The sequence below is a fragment of the Haematobia irritans genome, chromosome 1, assembly GCF_050003625.1.
Source record: "Haematobia irritans isolate KBUSLIRL chromosome 1, ASM5000362v1, whole genome shotgun sequence".
Classification (NCBI taxonomy): Eukaryota; Metazoa; Arthropoda; class Insecta; order Diptera; family Muscidae; genus Haematobia; species Haematobia irritans.
The window spans coordinates 103,758,593-103,775,244 of NC_134397.1; the positions used below are offsets into that span (position 1 = coordinate 103,758,593).

Consider the following 16,652-nt stretch of genomic DNA (forward strand, 5'->3'; position numbering starts at 1 on the left):
TGGACATCAAACGTTTGCGGTTGCTGATAGTGTCAAGTATCTGGGGGTCACGTTAGATAAAAAATTAACTTATGGGAAACACTTAGAAAAGATCCGTAACCAATCGTTAAAATCGTTAAGGGCGTTGTGGCCGATTTTGTGTAGAAAGTCTCTGCTGAATCATAAAAATGAGAATCTTCTGTTCAAAGGTATCATAAGACCTATTTTAACATATGCATGTCCAGTGTGGTACAAAGCTGCAAAGACCCATTTGGAGAAGTTACAGATTGTACAAAATAAATGTTTAAAAATTATCAATGGAAAGAACTGGAGATACTCTACTTCATCACTTCATAATGAAACTGGATACGAGAAAATTTGTGATTTCATCAAAAGGATAAATTTAAATTATTTTTCCAAAATTGAAACTTCCCCTTATTGTTTGATAAGGTTTTGTGTAGAGCAAGTATATTAAAATATTTCTTTCTTTTCTATTAAATTATCAAATTGAAAATATATGTTTGTTTTAGGTTATTGAATTAGATAATCTTCTACATGCATGTTAATTTTCAACAATATTTGACATTTGTTTAATTTCATATAAAGGTCTTTAACCTGTTTTTGCCTTTAACCCTTTCGACCCCGAATTTTTATAGGTATCGCTAATTTTTTTTTTTTTTTTACTTTTAATCATGTTGAAGTCATTTAAGAAGCGTCTAGCCAAAATTTCGGGTCGTCACGCCCATTCGTTTAGGCGGTAGAGAATGTTGCCTATGGGCAACTTTGGGCAATTGTGACTACAAACTATTTCGTTTTGTAATGATAGACGTATTACGTTTTATTGGATTTTTGTTAAGTTTTTTGTTATTTTACAGTAAACATATACTTAGATGCGCGCGTGAGTGGAATTTCAACCACGCTCAAACACATTCACGAAGAAATATTTGTACTCACGCATGCCATGTGGGTAGGAATTCACGGTCACGAAATGAAAAGTCATACTCGCACACGCTCACACATGAACAATGTTTATGTCTCACGCTTTCGCACGATTCACGACAATTTTCGTAATTCACGACAAATCTCGTAAGTCACGAATATTTTCAGAACACGACAATTTTCGTGGCTCAATAAAACTCTGGTAATTAACGAAATTTCTCGTGACTCACGCTATTGAAATCTTAAGCGTGATTAAATATGTAAAGGTGATTAAAATCGGTGAGCTTGAATTTAATCGTGAACGTGAATTTGTTCGTGATTGTGACTTTTTGTGTCTGTTTTACCGTGAGTGCGAATTTTATCGTGAATATGAATTTTATTGTTAACGTGAATTTTATCTTGAGCGCGAGTTGGATCGTGAGCGTGGGTTGGATCGTGAAAGTAAATTTTTATCGGAAGCTTGATTTCGGAGAAACTTTCTCCGAAATCACTCACAATCACGAACACAATTTGATTTTTACTCACGCTCACGCGCCACAAATTATTCTTTAATCCCGTTCACGCACATTCACGAGGTTTCGTTTAAATTTCATTCACGAGATTTCGTTTAAATTTCATTCACGAGATTTCGTTTAAATTTCATTCACGGCTTCGTGTGAATCACGCGTGACTCACGAAAATGTTTTGTTTTTAACCCATGTCAATTTAACTGGCGGTGTAAAAAACCAAAGTATTATAAAGCGTCAATATTCGTGCTAATCCACTAGTATGTTGCCAAGAAGTGGCTTCCTCCCTTTTTACGATTCCTTCCAAATTCCCCACTGCACTGCAGATATGTTTTCCACATCATCGCATCATCGAATTCCTATTCAACCGTCGAACGGAACGGACGTGTTTTTCAATAGCGGATAAACTCATCGTAATAGGTACCTACTACGAATTTCAAGTGTGGTGGGATATTAAGCCACCATGCAGCGAAATTCCAAGTCATCCACTGGGTTGCTAACTTCAGGGCCCAGTGGACGGGTATCGACTGGAGTTATAAATCTGGGCAATGACCAAGAGTTAGGCCCAATTAGTCGACCTGTAGACGGGTCGACAAGTGGCGACACTCTGACAAGTCGAACTTTTTCTAAGGTAACGACATCAAAAGGAGGTAATCCCTCACGAAAGAGATTCAAGGAACGCAGAAATGCTTTGTTTATCCTAAAGAAGTTAGGATCAGTCGACCCAAGCACGCTGTCGGCTAAACAAAGCGATTCCTTAAAATGGGCTCAAGGAATTCTTGAGACTGGAAAAAGGGAACGATCGCCGGATGAGCTGCCATCCTCCAAAAGGGATCAAAGATCGTTTGCCTCAGTTGCTAAAGATAGCCTTGTGATGGCTATCATTAATAAAGGAGCATTGGACGGTATGGTTCCAAAGCAAAAATGGGGGGAAATTGAGAATGCTCTATCTGTTGTCTACTCACAGGTGCTGGAAAAGTTTCCCGGCCCAGATCCTCGACACCAAGAGGCTGGTTGGTATCAAGGACGATTTAAGCTAGTCGCATTTGAGGACCAGAGGTCTATAGAATGTTTTAAAGCTGCTCTGATACTAATTGGTGAAGTTTGGGAAGGAGCTGCTCTAGAGTTAGTCGAGAAGAAAGACATACCGGCTAGACCTAGAGCACATGCCTGGATACCTGCAAACCCTTCTGACCCTGAATCTATTTTAAATAGACTGAAACGATGCAATCCAGATCTTCCAACAGCTGATTGGAAGGTTGGCCGTTTGGATGAAGTGGATGGACCAAGACGGCATGCAGTGTTTATATTGAACACTCAGTCTTTGCCACATCTGGCAAAGTCCCAGGGCCGTGTATGTTATGGCTTTCATTATATCCAAATGAAGGTGTATAAAAACGATCAGCTAAAGGATTCAGAAATGGACAAGCCTCTGTCTGAATCAGAAGTAAGCGGATCCTCTTGCGAAGTCGAGGGAGATACCAAAGTTGAAGACATGGATAGATACCGTATGCGTGAGGAGGCTTCTATTGCCTCCGAACTCACCAAAGTCGAACCTATGGTTATTGCGAGAGTCACCGATATCTCTGAAGAGGACATTCTTGATGACTCGATCGAAGCGGCTGATGTGACGGTTGTGGAAAATCTCGATGGTCCTACGGATCCTCCAGATAAATCTTCATCATTGTAAGGCTGCATGTGCTGCCTTAAAAGTTCTCCTGATGAAAGGGGACATAGACATAGTTCTTATTCAAGAACCATATGTTTATAGAAACAAAATATGTGAATTAAGTACTCCGGGGTACAAACTATTGCAGTATACTGGTAATGATGTAATTCGAGCCTGTATAATTGCTAAAAACGAGCTTAACTTGTTTCTGCTTCCTTCAATGTGCAATGCAGACACTGTCGTTGCCAATTTAGAAATAGCCAAATGCAAATATTGGGTATCTTCGGTCTATATGGGACATGACAGGGAGATGCCTCCATGTGCCGTTAAGACCTTAGTTGAGGAGTCACTGAAAACAAAGACGAAACTCATTATGGGATGCGATGCGAATGCGCATCATAGTATATGGGGAAGTAGTGATACTAATGCAAGGGGAGAGTCGCTAATAGAGTTTATTTTGCGTACTAATCTGGTAGTTTGCAACAAGGGAGATGCCCCAACCTTTGTCACTAAAAACAGGCAAGACGTTTTGGACATCACCTTGGCCTCGCAAGAACTGAATGAAATGATATCTGAGTGGCATGTTTTAAGTGAACACAGCTTCTCAGATCATCGCTACATCAGTTTCAAATTTGATGTTCATATCACCAAGACCATATTTTCGCCAAATGTTAGGAAAGCTGACTGGAATAGGTATAGGGAATCGTTCAATATGATGATACCGGAAATAACAGAGACAAATATGAGAAATGTGCAAGATATCGAACACGCAGTGGAGCGGATTACTAAGGCCTTCAACATCTCACTGAAAGCTGCATGCCCTAGAGGAAAGCCAAGGGGGAAACATCGACCACCATGGTGGTCTACGGAATTAAGTAATATGAGGAAATCCTGCAGGAAGCTCTTTAACAAGGCAAAGTCCACCAGAGCCCCTGAGGACTGGGACGCTTACAAGAGGAATCTGAGAGGATACAAGCGAGAACTGAGAAAGGCTCAGCATAACTCTTGGAATGACTACTGCAGCAGTATTGAGAATACGTCCGAGGCTTCCAGACTACGGAAGGTTCTAGCATCCACCAACTCCGCTCCAGGTTTCATTAAAACATCGGAGGGAAATTGGACAACGTCCAGTGAGGAGACGCTGGAGGTACTATTGGACACACATTTTCCTGGAAATCAGACGGTTGAACCATGTACTGGCGGTGCCACAGTTGCTCAGCGGTCGTTTCCTGTCGAGGAAATTGTATCGGAAACTAGAATAAGATGGGCGCTAAATAGCTTTGGACCATTCAAATCCCCCGGACCTGATGGAATTACTCCGGCGGAGTTGCAAGCTGTAACTGACAAAATTATCCCCTGGTTGTCAGTGATATATAAAGGATGTATCAACTTATCATATATCCCAGGAAAGTGGAGGGAAACAAAAGTCGTTTTCATACCTAAAGCGGGAAAAGCCTCTCACTCGAGGGCGAAGGATTTCCGACCAATCAGCTTATCCTCATTCCTACTTAAGACTCTGGAGAGGATGATAGATATTTATCTTAGAACTAGCATCGATTCAAGGTTGTTCTCGAAAGGACAGCATGCATACTCGAACGGCAGGTCTACTGAGACCGCACTACATGAACTAGTTAGCTTTATTGAAAGCTCACTATCTGTCAAAGAATACGCAATCGTGGCGTTTCTAGACATCGAAGGGGCGTTCAATAATGTCCATCCGAGCTCGATATTAAATGGACTGACAACTCTGAATGTTGATCCATGTATACTCAGGCTGTTAGACGAACTGCTAATGAAGAGACGTATTTCAGCCACACTAGGTCAAGCAAACATACAAAGGTATGTGAACAGAGGCACTCCCCAAGGAGGAGTTATATCACCTCTTCTTTGGAATGTTGCTATAAATAGCCTTCTGGTTACTCTAGAAAAAGAAAGGATAAAAGTGGTGGCATACGCAGATGATGTGGCTCTGGCAGTCAGGGGAAAATTCCCATCCACAATCAGAGATATTATTCAGAGGGCCCTCCGGATGACTGAGAAATGGGCGAAAGACAATGGTCTTGGGGTAAATCCTGCAAAGACAGAATTAGTCATGTACTGCAACGATCGCAAAACTCCCACGGTTAGGCCTATTTCCTTAGGGGGTATTGAAATTCCCTTTGGTGAATGTGCAAAATACCTTGGCGTTATTTTGGACAGGAAGCTGAACTTTAAGCTTAATATTGAAGAAAGGGCGAGAAAGGCAACTGTAGCTTTGTACTCGTGCAAAAAGGCAATAGGAAAAAAGTGGGGACTGAAACCAAAAATTGTGCATTGGCTATACACGGCAGTGGTTAGACCTATAATGCTATATGGTGTTGTAGTCTGGTGGCCGGCACTTCAGAAACCGACTTGTTTAGATAAAGTTCAGCGTATGGCGTGTTTGTGTATTTCAGGCGCATTCAGCAAGACAGGAACAAATTCCCTTAATGTCGTGCTGCATCTATTGCCTTTAGACATTTTGGCCAAACAGTCAGCTGCAACAACGGCTGTGCGGTTGCGCGAACTATCGCTGTGGTCGGAAAAAGGTTACGGTCACAGTTCTGTCCTCAAAACAATGCCAGATGTGCCTAACGTAGTGGATTACACTTTGGCGAGTCCACTTTTCGACAAAAAGTTTGAGACTCTAATTCCCAACAGTGAGGCGTGGTGCACACAGACCCCGGGGAATAAAGAATATATAGATTTCTACACTGATGGCTCCAAATTGGATGGACAAGTGGGGTTCGGAGTATATTCTAATGATCTGGAACTTCGAATAGCGAAAAGATTACCTAATCACTATAGTGTTTTTCAGGCTGAAATATTAGCAATAAGAGAGGTGGCGAATTGGCTGAGAAGTAATGTTCCAAAAAATGTGGGCATTAATATATACTCAGACAGTCAACCTGCAATAAAATCCTTGGACTCTGTGTTCCTCAACTCGAAAACGGCCATCGACTGCCGCAAATCTCTCAATGAGATGGCTGAGCAGTACAATATTCACCTAATATGGGTGCCTGGCCATAGGAACATACCGGGGAACTGCGAAGCGGATGAGTTGGCAAGGCTAGGGACTACCTTACATATTCCAGGGGAACTAGAATTTGTTGGTATGCCCCTAGCTACCTGCAAGCTCATGCTGCGTGAGAAGGCTGTTATGATGGCAAATGTTCGATGGGAGAATTGCAAGGGTTGTAACGACACCAAGCAAATATGGCCCCATTTCAACTTAAACCGCACACTAGATATGCTAATGTTCTCGAGACGTCAGATATCACTCCTGATATCTGCTATAACGGGTCGCTGCCTGATAGGCGATTTTGCAAAAACTATTGGCGCGAAGTATAATGACTATTGTATGAGCTGTCATGATGCGGAGGAAAAAGAATCAATTAAACACCTCTTGTGTGAGTGTCCTGCATTTTGTGTAAAGCGCAAGCAACTTTTAGGAGCATATAGCTTCAGATTACTGGCGGATCTGGAAAACGTTAACTTAAGCAGTCTGCTACTGTTTTTGGAACAATCTGGTTGGTTCAACAAAGAAAAATAATCAAGAAGGTTCAGCGGTTAAAACTAGAAGTGCCCATATGTAATAGGTACTTTTAGTTAATGTGGTATCACAATGGACTGAATAGTCTAAGTGAGCCTGAATCTTAATCGGGCTGCCACTTTAACCTAACCCAGCCTAACCACATCATCGCCGCATTTCTCGTCACTGGGACATCCCAATTGAAGTTCAACATTTTATCAAAACCATTGTTTTTCAAACCTTTTTTCTCCAGGTCTTATGTTCAAAAATATGTAATTTTACTACCACAATTGCCCAAAGTTGCCCACAGGCAACTTTTCAATTTTAACAATTTCCCATCTGTTGTTTTTTTGCAATTCTAAGATTTGACTTCCAGAAATATTTTATTTGACATGTACTACAATAGATTTAATAAAAACTTTCAACATTTTAGTTGTAATTTTTGAATAAAGTCACATGTATAAAAACCTCTTTTTAAATTCGCAAATATTTTTTTCTTGAGGTACGTGCGTATTAATGAAAAAATTTTTGATAATTGACAACCAAATTAGCTGATTTTTCATTCAACTTGAAGAAAACACTGGTAGCTTTCGATACCGTTACAGTTTTATGAACAAAAACAACGCTGACAGTGAGCCTCAAAACACAAAAAGTTGCCCACAGGCAACTTTAGGGTCGAAAGGGTTAATAATATGTATCTTAAATGACTTAGCTTATATTGCCAGCCAGAGTCTCATTTGTTGTAATATCTACTGTGATAAAATCTCATTAAATGAATTGTATTTAAAAAAATCGAATTAATAAAGAAGAATTTGAAAAATGAAAAATGAAGTCAAATCACTTAATTATAATGACAATACCACTTCATTGAAAATTTTATCGACTTTTGGACAAGGAAAAAAACTTTATATCAGAGAAATGGGTGTTCTAATGCTAAGCTAAACTTGCATTCGTATTTTAAGGACATGAAATCATTGGTCTCACAACAATATTTTTTCAGTGTGCAATATTAGATTCTTGCCTGTCTAGCTCCTATTCTTTTATATATTTTACCATAATTTTTTTCTTATTCATATTTTGGAAGCCGTTGATTATATTGGATAAGAACTTTATCCAGTATCGTAACAATTTCATTTAAATAAAGGGAAATTAAAATAAGTATTTTGGGTACCTCGAAATTTTTAATTTATTTGTTTTAATATTATGAAACCTACTTAAAAATTTTTAAAATGTAAATATAAAATGAAAAGTTTACTTTATTCTAAACGCTACGAATAATGATTTGTAATACAAATTATGTTTACAAGTGCTCTACGATGAATAATATCATATTTCAGCAATTTCATGCGTTTTAGCCATTATGAACTGTCATTATAAAGGGTGATTCTTTTGAGGTTAGGATTTTCATGAATTAGTATTTGACAGATCACGTGGGATTTCAGACATGGTGTCAAAGAGAAAGATGCTCAGTATGCTTTGACATTTCATCATGAATAGACTTACTAACGAGCAACGCTTGCAAATCATTGAATTTTATTACCAAAATCAGTGTTCGGTTCGAAATGTGTTTATCGACAAATTTTGTTCAGCGATGAGGCTCATTTCTGGTTGAATGGCTACGTAAATAAGCAAAATTGCCGCATTTGGAGTGAAGAGCAACCAGAAGCCGTTCAAGAACTGCCCATGCATCCCGAAAAATGCACTGTTTGGTGTGGTTTGTACGCTGGTGGAATCATTGGACCGTATTTTTTCAAAGATGCTGTTGGACGCAACGTTACGGTGAATGGCGATCGCTATCGTTCGATGCTAACAAACTTTTTGTTGCCAAAAATGGAAGAACTGAACTTGGTTGACATGTGGTTTCAACAAGATGGCGCTACATGCCACACAGCTCGCGATTCTATGGCCATTTTGAGGGAAAACTTCGGAGAACAATTCATCTCAAGAAATGGACCGGTAAGTTGGCCACCAAGATCATGCGATTTGACGCCTTTAGACTATTTTTTGTGGGGCTACGTCAAGTCTAAAGTCTACAGAAATAAGCCAGCAACTATTCCAGCTTTGGAAGACAACATTTCCGAAGAAATTCGGGCTATTCCGGCCGAAATGCTCGAAAAAGTTGCCCAAAATTGGACTTTCCGAATGGACCACCTAAGACGCAGCCGCGGTCAACATTTAAATGAAATTATCTTCAAAAAGTAAATGTCATGGACCAATCTAACGTTTCAAATAAAGAACCGATGAGATTTTGCAAATTTTATTCGTTTTTTTTTTAAAAAAAAAGTTATCGAGCTCTTAACAAATCACCCTTTATACAGTGAAAAAACAGTGAACCCTTTTCCATTGCAAAATTAACTAAACTGTAGTAATATTGACCATGATTTAGCTCCTAAGATTTGTTTCAACTTGTCTAGTTTATAATTTTCTTCAATTTTAGTTCATCTATAACATTGTATTTTAGTTCATTTTTACAACACCATTTTATATACCCCTACCAAGTTAAAAAGTCAGTATTATTTTGGTTTACTTGCTTATTTTTTGGGAAACCTGATAATAAAAATTGGTCAACAGTCTCTTTAAAATGTCGACGACTAAACTATTTTTAAATCAATCATTCCACAGTACAGAAAAATTAAATAATTAAAGGAACAACAAACCGTTTTACTATTTCAAAAATTTCAAACATTAAAAGCCAAAGTTTTAATATAAAACTTACCAATTCTCTTTTAAATTGTACGCTGAGGGGAAATATAAAAAGTTGTCCCAATTTATTTGGGTTACTCTGAAATTAAATATTTATTTTATTTTTTAAAAATAATAATATGCATAAAAAACCAAATATTCTGGTTAACCCTAGACAGTCATCATTCCTCAAAATGACGACACGTAATTTCATTTTCGATTTAAAATGCATTTTAGTCTATTGGGAAATGGTAAATTAAGTTATACTAATTCGACCGTTTTATGAATTTTTGTTTTATACTAATTAAAACCAAATTGAATAAGAAAATAAATTCATGTTTGGTGCACTTATTCGCTCACGATGAAAATTATAGCGTCTTGAAATGAGCCGTAGTCAAAATGACGAAGGATGACGTTAATGTACAAAAAATAAGGATGGCTCTAAAGGGTTAAAAGAATCCTTACCAATTCACTATTAAGTTACAAGCAGATGAGTACTAAAAATGTTTCCAAATTTTTAAGGCCTTATTCTGAAATTAAATATTTGTTTTTTTTTACATTAAAAATATTACATTTGTTTCCAAAAAACTTGATTAAAGATATACTAAAATAAGGTATTAAAACCCGGTAATTTTGATGATAAAAACGTAAATATTCTAGTTGAAATAAAGCCAATTTTTAAAAGAGAACTTACCAATTCTCTATTTTTTTAAATTTGTTCGAATCCATCTGCAGTTGCTCTGCAATTAAGTATTGCCTTTACAACAAAGAAAAACATTAAACTGGTTTCCAAAAAAAAAATAATTAACAAATAATAATATACATAAATAAAAATTTTTAGAAGAAAGCCATATTAAAAGAATACTTACCAATTTATGACTAAACTATACGCTGAGATATAACAAAATTTTTTCAAATTCATCTGGAATTGAATATTATTTTTTTACATTGAATAATAAAAATTTCAATACACTTTCAATTTCAACATATTTTACTAAGTATTCTTAATAACTTTTTTCTAAACTACCGATAAAATATTACTAACTTTCATTTAAAAGGTTTAATAAACAAACACCAATATATGTCTCAAAATCCAAAATATCCCATGCCTTTATATTCCCTTTTCCCTTGTTGCATACCTGCTTACAAGATGCAACAACCAACGCCAACGCTAACTATACAACTGAAGCATGCCAAACAAAACCAAGCAAAGGCAAAACATTCCTATAACAACAAAAACACATGTGCCTTTATTGGAAACAACACCTCATCCAGCCAAATAAACCATCCGCGAATAACAAAAACACACACAAACCACTAAATGAACGAAAATAAAAACAACCCCACGCTAATGAATACACAACATACCCAGCCCTCGCTACCATTTCTCATTAATGCATTACTCTCATTCAAGCAAAACTCAAGTAACATCGTCTTTACATTAATCACATTCCACTATGCCGATAAAGATCTCTGTACTATGCATTAGTTTATCGCATCTGCTGGCACACCAGTTTATGAACGATGAAACGTTTAACTTAAAATTTGCAAAAACTTCATGACGAAAATGTCTATAAATTTAATTACATGTGAAATAAAAATATTTCATTGGGTAATTTTCTACCAACAATTATTAACTATAGGAATTGTCAGTAAGAAATTTCTATCCACTTTCAAGTTCTTTTTTCGTAAAAAGATATTTTCTCATACAAAAAAATCTTATAGTAAATTGCACGTATTATTTAGAATGTACTTTACATTTCATAAGTAGTTTTATACCATCACAAACGAATTTTTAACTACCAGTTAAGAATTTTTTTAAGGAAATTTCCACCGTATTTTGTAGGCCATGAACTAAACGATTGCTACTTAGAATTTGTAAAATTTCCTTTCGAGTAGTTAATTTTCGTTGAAGGTACGAAAAATGAACTAAAATTGCGGAAAATTATTGTAATAAATTATTGTAAAAATCTTCTTACATTTACGAGACACTTTTTTTCTGTGTATATGCCATATAATTGCATATATGCAATATCATGCATTCAATCCATTTTTGTCACGACCAATATGAATATAAAGACGAATATTTTAATGATGATGGAGATTTAAACACGGAGTTTGATATACATCGAGGTCGTAGAAGGAGCACAAGATGTAAGATTCGAGTTTATCCTTGGCCTACGTCCTTAGAGAATCGTATAACATACAAGCTGCTGGGTTGTAATTGTTACACGTATATTTATAGATAGATTCAAAATTTTTCAATAATGTTGGTGATAATTTTAGGTGTTTCAAAGCTCCTCAAAGTAGTTTAACCTAGGTAACAAGAGGGTCCAGGTTTCCGTGTATCATATAGGCTGACATATAAAAAAGTTAGTTTTCAGCTTGTGGTACGTTCTACCTCCTTTGTTCCATCAAACCGAATCATCTCCGATATGGAGATTTCTATATCTTGTAAAAGCCTAGCATTTAACATAAACAGAGTTCCAAGGTGTCTTTTTGTCAAATTACGGATGCATACACAATCATCCGCTGCTCTTACTCGGCACAGATGTGCCCCCAACTCTAGGTACCCGGTAATACGTACTATGTTTCTGTTCGTCATTCTCCTATATTTAAGTAGTTCTCCAGTCTTTTTAATGTTTGGGTCACCCCATAGAAGTTTCGTCGCCTTTCCCACCATTGCACTGTGGAACAGTTTGGTGAAGCCCGCCAAACGGCCCCGCCTCTGTGGGATTGCGTTCTCCAAGTTCACTTAAAAATGCGGAACTAGCTGTGCATCCAAAATCCCAAAAGTTTGACTTTAACATTGCAGTTCGAGAAGAAATATGGTCACCTCAAACCTGTTTCAGAAATTAAATGTTATTTTTCGATGGGGAACATGTAACACGTTTGTGGCAACCATGCTATTTTCTCGGAAATTATGTATCTGATTGTGGCTAACATTTTATGTTTGGTGAGAAAACAACAGTTTTTTTAGTAAAATGTTCCAGTTCCGCATCCAGCAATAACATTTTTCACTTAAAATATGTTTGATCTGATCACATGCCTCCTCAACGTGTGATATATAGGGATAAGACCTTGCACTAAAGAAATTGATTATCTGCATGAAATTGCTTATATGCAATGTTACATAACTTTTCCTCCAGTGATCAGAAATGAACAAAAATTGGTTTACGGTATCATAACTCCATATACAACATACCAAAAAATGTTTATCCTTGCTCAAATTAAATCATACAACGAAGGGTTAGATAATAGATTGAATTAAAATTAATGCACATCCTACGAATAGGCTCCACAGAAGCAATGAAAAGGAACTGGTAATTCCTAGCTGCCCTAAAAGGAATATTTATCCTAATCCTAGATATCAATTCCGAGCATGGAATATCACCACTAACTAACCTATACATTATCATAGAGCTCAACATCGTCCGGCTCCTAAGAGTAGGTAAATGAATCATCCTCAATCTTGAAGTGTAAGGAGGAAGAACAAGCCAATGTGCCAATAAAGATGTCTCAAAGCAAACAACAAGAACTGCTTCTGAACCGATACTATCCATCACTGTAAACATCATACTGAGGATCCCATACACGAACATACAGAACGGGTCTAACAAGGGCAGTAAAAAACCTCTTGGTAACATAAGGGTCCGAAAACTCCTTCGCCCAACGCTTTGTGAATCCTAGAACCCCAGATGCGTTATTCACCATCGAATTAATATGATTATTAAAATCAAGCCTACGATCCATAACAATGCCAAGATCAACAAAAGAATCATCCTCTTCCAATAATGAGTCCCGAACATCAATAGACCTAGCCCTGAAGAATCGTACACAGAAAAAGAGTCTCGTAAATTTAAGAACATTTTTAGAATAATTCCAGAATTTTAGTTCATTTTTCGTATCTTCAACGAAAATTAACTACTCGAAAGGAAATTTTACAAATTCTAAGTAGCAATCGTTTAGTTCATGGCTTACAAAATACGATGGAAATTTTCTTAAAAAAAATCTTAACTGGTAGTTAAAAATTCTTTTGTCATGCTATAAAGCTACTTGTGATATGTAAAGTATTTTCTAAATAATAAGTGCAATTTACTATAAGATTTTTTTTTTGTATGAGGAAATATTTTTTTACGAAAAGTGAACTTGAAAGTGGATAGCAAATTCTTACTGACAATTCCTATAGTTAATAATTGTTTGTAGAAAATTACACAATGAAATATTTTTAGTTCACTTGTAATTAAATTTATAGACATTTTCGTCAAAAATGGTAGATAACATTTCATGAAGTTTTTGCAAATTTTAAGTTAAGCGTTTCATCGTTCATAAACTGGTGTTCCTTTACGAAAATTATTCTTAGAGTAAATTGTCAGCAGATGCGATGAACTAATGCATAGTAACATACATACATATATCTTTATCGGCATAGTGGAATGTGATTAATATTAATCATCTTTACATATGTAAAGATGATGTTATGCGCTTTACAGACTATCAGTTATTCCGGACGGAATGTTGGTGTTTGTAAAGAATCTTACAGTGTGTCGGATCGGTACGACATATCGGCGATGACTAAATAATCGGTAAATGTGTTATCGATCCCATAAACATGCAGCAGTATCGATTATGCCTTCGGACTTAACTGATAATGTGCACAATATATGGGATATGTTCGACACGAGTACTGTCGTCCGGAATAACTGATAGTCTGTAAAGCGCATTACTTGAGTTTTGTTTGAGTGAGAGTAATGCATTAATGAGATATGGTAGGGCTGGGTATGTTGTGTATACATGAGCATGCCCAATAAACACAAACGTTTGAAAAATGCTAAATTTCAACAATTTTTCAAACATTTTTTCAAAGGATTAGTGTAATATTCAAGTTGAGAAATTGTTGAGAAAATCGCGTTCTCAACAAAAAACAGACATTACCCTCAACAGTGAAATTCAACACATTAGCAATAATATCTCAAGTGTTATCCTCAAATTGAAATGCATTGCTACTCAATAATTTGTCAAACAATTTTCGATGCGAGTCAAATTCAAAATTAACATCGTTGCAAATACTTTTCAACCTAAATTTGTATGAATGATATCCCCACTTCAAATTGAAAGTCAAAGCCAAAATTCTATGAATTTTGTATAATTTATTCATTTTTATCAAAATAAAATATATAATAATACACTACACTACATAATATACTACAATACCAATTGATAAATAATAATCTTATTAAACATATCAACAAATAAGAACAAAAAAAACAACAAAACTTTAAATATCTTAAACATTATTAGTAAACACATAAAACGGCATTAAAATTTAATAACATGCGGCCAATTTGGAATTAGGAACGTACTGGACCGCGTGTTAGAATTGATTTCCAGCAGAAGCAATTCACAAAATATCCATTTTAAACTGATAATAGCATATGAATTAAACTGACGATGTGATGCACATTTTCATCCAGAAGTTGTTGATTTCAACAATTTGTTGCTTTTAACAATTTTAATTGGTTGCACTTGTAATGTTTCTGGAAACTTTTTCTTGTGATAAGCCACTCATTTTTCATTGGTCAGCTTCTTATTGTTTGCAAGAATGTAGCATCCAAAGATTTTAGTTTTCTGCAAAGAGATTTAAATTTAGTGACTTCTCTAAAGTGTTGATTTAATTTTTCATATTGATGTACCAATTATTATAAACTATTTGAAGCAGTTCCAGTTAATTGTCCACCATTTTTTCATTGGTCAGCTTTTTAATGTTTTTAAGAACGTAGAATCCATAATTTTAGTTTTCTGCAAAGAGATATACATTTAGTGACTTCCTTAAAGTTTTATTTAATTTTTTATTTTCACTTACCTATATTTATAAACTATTTGGTTATTTGTCTAAAATTTTCCATTTTTTTTAATCTCTTGCAATTGACCACGAACTTCGTTGCACAAATAAGTATTGAAAACCACATGGTTTTTTCGTTGCATTTTAGGGTAGTGTTTTGTCAAAGTTTTCTCATATTATCTTCAACACCTTTTCAAAGATTTCGTCAACATTTTGGCAAATTGGAAGTAATTCGCAAACAATTTGAAGATGTATTGAAGATGAGCTATTTCAAGTCAAGTTGAATTTATGTTGAAAATTATATTTACCCTCAAACTGAAAAGTTGTTGCATTTGAAAAACGCTCATCCTGTGTTTATTGGGTGGGGTTTTTTTATTTTTGTTCATTTAGTGGTTTGTGTGTGTGTGTTTGTTATTCGCGGATGGTTTATTTGGCTGGATGAGCTGATGTTTTCAATAAAGGTACATGTGTTTTTGTTGTTGGAGGAATGTTTTGCTTGGTTTTGTTTGACATGCATAGTTGGCGTTGGCGTGGGCTGTTGCATCTTTTAAGCAGGTATGCAACAATGGAAATGGGAATATAAAGGCATGGAATATATTGGATATATTGGTGTTTGTTTATTAAACCTTTTAAATGAAAGTTATTAATATCAAAACTGACAAAAAGTCTGTACAGCAGATAATTTGGTTGTGTCAACAGATTTAAAAACTGATTGTTGCTGCAACCAATATTTGGATATATCATCTTCAATACTTCAATGTGAGTAAAATTGTTAAAAAGGTAAGTAGAATATTAAATGTCAATAAATCGATAATATTTTGAAAATTTACATTTCAGTTTAAATACATATGTATAGTAAATACGAATAAAATCTGAATACTGCCAAAACGAAATAAAAAGAAGTAAGTTCATTGTTTCGACTGCTCCTTGATCTCAGATGCGTACCAGTGGATCTATGTTTCGTATTTTCAAATGTTTCTTGTATATCATGCACATCAAAACAGTCCTTCAATCTTAAATAATGGATTTGTCTAAATGTATGCGCAATGGTAGCCGTTTCGGGACATCTGAACGTTACCATCAAAAAACATTGGGGGGAGAAACTCATTCAACAAAATCTTGGCGGTAGCTACAGGAGGAAAAGAACTTTTCGATTATTTTCCCATACACCCCGGCGCACAGCCAGCGCAAAATAGATTCGGAAGATAATTCGAAAGATACATTGCGATTTGAAGGGAACAACAAAATCGGATTAATCCTACAAAAATTTTTATATCTAAATATTTTTTAATCTAAATATTATATTATTAAACAATAAACTATTAAAAATAAATAATGATTTTTTTGCATAATTTTGCATGCTATTCGTGGTTCAATAGCATGCGACAGCAATATTATTGGTTGCCCTGATAATTCAAAAGGCAGTTACTTCAGACAATAGTTGGCTGTTATAACAAACAAATACAATTATATTGGTTGTGATTG

At 35.7% G+C, this 16,652-nt stretch overlaps 1 protein-coding gene and 1 long non-coding RNA gene across 14 annotated transcripts in view; one reads left to right on the forward strand and one right to left on the reverse strand.

Moving 5' to 3' along the window:
• Positions 1–16,652, forward strand: part of LOC142221528 (synaptic vesicle glycoprotein 2B-like) — a 935,546-nt gene that overhangs the window by 427,385 nt on the left and 491,509 nt on the right. The gene's annotated exons all lie outside the window — the stretch shown is intronic.
• LOC142221530 (uncharacterized) lies at positions 14,710–15,464 on the reverse strand. Its single transcript, XR_012718094.1, has 3 exons — positions 15,189–15,464; positions 15,019–15,124; positions 14,710–14,953 (listed from the first exon to the last, which is right to left on the reverse strand). It is a non-coding gene; the product is annotated as an uncharacterized LOC142221530 (long non-coding RNA).